At 35.7% G+C, this 4,451-nt stretch overlaps 1 pseudogene across 1 annotated transcript; it reads left to right on the top strand.

Moving 5' to 3' along the window:
- The first annotated feature begins 296 nt into the window (after positions 1–296).
- LOC143604861 (external alternative NAD(P)H-ubiquinone oxidoreductase B2, mitochondrial-like) lies at positions 297–3,054 on the top strand (annotated as a pseudogene). The gene is made up of 8 exons (XR_013148374.1): positions 297–491; positions 565–816; positions 1,460–1,679; positions 1,771–1,875; positions 1,964–2,236; positions 2,325–2,446; positions 2,519–2,638; positions 2,725–3,054. The product of XR_013148374.1 is annotated as an external alternative NAD(P)H-ubiquinone oxidoreductase B2, mitochondrial-like (transcript).
- Positions 3,055–4,451: the final 1,397 nt, after the last annotated feature.

Raw genomic sequence — 4,451 nt, 5'->3', positions numbered from 1 at the left:
TGATGTACCAGCCGATCTGTAATCGGATCGTGCATCGACCATGTAACTTTTGTCCATTTTTCTGTGACTGATTTGTTTTTCTTGTTTGGTCAGTTGATCATTTATTCATTCCTGGTAAATATTTTAGAATGTAGCATATGGACATATAATAATTATTTAGTATTTGCATCACATGTTGAATTTCATTAAAATCATCACTAATGTGAGACCATGTATGCGCAAACAAGCTTCTTGTTCTGAGTAAAAGTATATAAAGTTTTGCTACTGCTAACTAATGCATGTTTAATCTATAACAGAAGAATTTAAATGTCAATTACTGGGAAGCTGAATGCTACCGGATTGATGCAAAAAACAAGAAAGTTTACTGTCGTTCAAGTCAAGAAGATAAAGAAGAATTTGTTGTAGACTATGATTACCTGGTGGTTGCAATGGGAGCTCGTGTTAACACATTTAACACTCCCGGTGTAGAAGAAAACTGTCACTACTTGAAGGTATTAAATCACTCATCAACTCTCCCATTTACATAATATAGTTTGACTTATTCATTTGATCAAATTAATTCAGGAAGTTGAAGATGCTCAGAAGATCAGGAGGACTGTAATAGACTGCTTTGAAAAGGCAAGCTTACCTACTTTGAGTGATGAAGAGAGGAAACGAATCCTTCAATTCGTTATTGTTGGCGGTGGCCCAACTGGAGTCGAGTTTGCAGCCGAGCTTCATGATTTTGTGTCTGAGGATTTGGTGAAGTTGTACCCGTCCGTTAAAGATTTGGTCAAAATAACACTTCTTGAGGCAATCCGACCATATCTTGAACATGTAAGCTCATATTCGGGTATAAAACAGCCAATGTTACACTTTCTTTTGGGTGAAATTACATTTTTCGTTCCTTAGGTATATACCAACTTGTAAGATGTGTCCTTAAACTAAGGTAATTACAAAAAAAACATCCTTCACCTGCAAGTTGTAACAAATTAGTCCCTTTCCACTAACTGGTGTTAAATGTTATGTTAGTTTTTTTTATCTTTTCTCTCTCTCTCTTTTTTTTTAAAAATGAGAGGACAAAATGTGTTATTTCCATAAACTAAGGTAATTACAGAAAACATCATGTATCTAAAAGTTGCAACATACAACCTGTCCTTTTCACTAACTGGTGTTAAAATTTCTGTTAACTTTTTATAAAATGACTATTTTACCCTTACACCTAAATGATAAAATGTGTGATTTCTATAACTTTTTACTTTCTAAGTGCAAAATAGTCCATTTTGTAAAAAGTTAACAGAGTTTTTAACAGCAATTAGTGGAAAGGGCATAATGCGTTATAACTTTTCAGATAGGGGGATGCTTAATTTTTGTTGCCTTGGTTTATGGACACAGCCTAAAATTGGTATATACCTGAAGGATGAAAGATGTAATTTACTTTAAAAAAATTTGTGTATTCTAATGCAATTGTTCTGTGCAGGTTTGACAAACGAATCACGACTTTTGCAGAAAATAAGTTTCATAGAGATGGTATAGATTTAAGGACCGGGGCAATGGTTGTGAAAGTGTCAGATAAAGAAATTTCAACCAAAGTGCTTAAAACTGGGGAGATCTCTACTATACCTTATAGCATGGCGGTCTGGTCAACTGGTATTGCTACTCGTCCTGTTGTAGTGGATTTCATGAAGCAGATTGGTCAGGTATTCTTCACTAAATTGCCGGTTTCTGTTTCTATGTTCATTATTATATCAACTTATCTCGTAATAAATTTTGTCTTTCATATGTAAATAGGCAAATAGACGCGTATTAGCTACTGATGAATGGCTTCGAGTGGAAGGAACCAACAGCATATATGCGCTTGGAGATTGTGCTACAATCAATCAGCGTAAAGTCATGGTACATTTACAATTACACCCTTATATATGTTATTACTGACATTAATAATGTCTTGCTATATATATTCTGAATATGCAATATATATCAGGAGGATATTTCAGCCATATTTAAAAAAGCAGACAAGGACAACTCGGGAACACTTACGGTTAAAGAGTTTCAAGAAGCACTTGATGACATATGTGACAGGTATCCCCAGGTGAAACTTTATCTGAATAACAAACATATGAGCAGTCTGGTGGATCTACTCAAAGAATCCAAAGGAGATGTTGCAAAAGAATCGATCGAACTGAATGTTGAAGAATTTAAATCGGCTCTTTCTCAAGTCGATTCACAGATGAAGAATCTTCCAGCTACAGCTCAGGTATAATATATCAATACTACTAGACTAATCATTATTCATTAAGGTACGGGTTTTGTTTTTGCTAATGCGGTCCAGCGACGTTTCACAGGTTGCAGCTCAACAAGGTTCTTATCTTGCTGACTGTTTCTACCGCATGGAAGAGTGCACAAAGAAACCAGAAGGTCCTCTGCGTTTTAGAGAATCCGGCAGACATAGATTCCGTCCCTTCAGGTTCAGTTTTTACGTCTTTTGACTTTCAGAAGTCAACATGAAGTCAACTAAAATCTCATGGTCTGTATACAGGTATAGGCATCTTGGTCAATTTGCTCCATTAGGAGGAGAGCAAACAGCAGCACAACTCCCAGGTGATTGGGTGTCTATTGGCCACAGCTCTCAGTGGCTTTGGTACTCTGTGTATGCAAGGTAAACCCCCCCCCCCCCCAAACTACTGACTTAACATAAGACGATAGTTTGACTTTGTTTACTTTTGTTTAACCTGGCATATATAGCAAGCAAGTCAGCTGGCGTACAAGGTCGTTGGTGGTGTCGGACTGGATGAGGCGTTTCATCTTTGGGAGGGATTCAAGTCAAATATGAGTTGACCTCAACAAATGCAATATATGCAATAAGTCCTTAATTTTGTGGCTGTCATAAAGGCAGGTTTTGTTTCATGATCTATATATTTTTTCAAATTCATTTTTGTTTTGCAAGCGTATGCTGCTATCTGTTGCTAATTTGTTCTGTTGAGAGTTTAGAATAAGAAGCGACGTCAATCGTAAATAACATTCAGACAAGGGTTGTTAACAACTTGTGCTACGAAATCGTAGGTTTCGATTTAATTTTTTGTCGTGTTCTTTTATATTACTACAAGTCATTTTGTATTACATGGGGCCAAGAATGCAGGAACTAATTTTAACTAACCACTAGAAAGCAATTTTCGGCTTGTAAAAGTCTGTTGAACCGTTTATGTTACGCCCTTTAAAGTGTTTTTTGCAGTTCTCAAAACTACTATTACAGTTGTTAAACCGGATGGTAATTAGATTGGTAAATTCCAATTTGATAGTTTCATATCCGTTTATGAAACTGTGTCCCATACCTGCATGGACACATGCTTACTCATTACCTATTGTGTGTTGCATATGTCACTAGTTTGTTAGAAGTCAGTCACCTATTGGTATTTTAAATTGCATTTTTTACTGTTCCTTTTTCTTTTGGGGGCTATGTATGGTTTACTAGGTATGGTTGGTTGGTTGGTTGAAAGAGAAACATGGATATAGAAGCTAAAAAGTCATATTGAGATTACTTTAGCATTTGGAAGTCGGATCGGGTATCACTTAATATTACATCCATCTCATACTTGGATCGGGTATCACTTAATATTACATCCATCTAATGCACATGAAGATTTATAAAGCTAGTCACATACTTGTTTCCATACCTGAATACCCGTCACACTACCTACCCGATTGATTCATGTTTGTTCATTAAGTTTGGGTGTCACGTATCCGAAGATTTATAAAAACTAATCATACTCGTATCCATACCCGAATACCTATCACATTGCCTACCCGATTGTTTCGAGCTTGCTCAATGGGTTTGGGTTTGCTTGAGTAGACGATTACGTTTAGACGCAAACACATGGGTTGTAATTCTATTTTTTATTTGGTTTGTTTTCATATGTAATATAGTTTTCTAGGATAGCTTATTGTTTTTATTATTGGAGTCTGGTATGGACACTAAGATACGTCATAGGCTTGCTAGAAAAGGAACAACTAACACAAGAAATCCGAAACTAGGTTGATGAACCCTTCTTGCTACAAGACAAAAGGTGTTACTCTATTTGTGTTTCTAGCGAGACCACTTTATTGAAACCGATGGTAAAAGTTTTTTCTTAAAAACAAATTTAAATCTTTAACTCAATACTTTTTTTTTCAACCGAAGGACAATTGGTTGATAAAATGTCATGCGTGAGTTGGGAGTTTTATTAAAATGGGACTTCATGCGGTGGGTTTCCCTGGAACAATGTTATTTGTGATTAATGCTATGGGTGACCTTTTGACAATGAATGTACCCGAATAACCTGACTTTGTTGGGAATTATAAAAACCGATACTTTCATTGACTTACTAGTTTTTGACTTGATATGATGACATTTTTTTAGTGTATTGACATATTTATATTGTAGTTTAGAGGTTTGCCTGCCATGTTTTACATTTCTTAACATATTTTATATTGGA

This window comes from Bidens hawaiensis, unplaced genomic scaffold (assembly GCF_021521415.1).
Source record: "Bidens hawaiensis isolate Kalapana, Puna unplaced genomic scaffold, B.hawaiensis_p1.1 tig00067161_1, whole genome shotgun sequence".
NCBI lineage: Eukaryota > Viridiplantae > Streptophyta > Magnoliopsida > Asterales > Asteraceae > Bidens > Bidens hawaiensis.
This window is presented reverse-complemented; position numbering and strand designations above follow the sequence as displayed.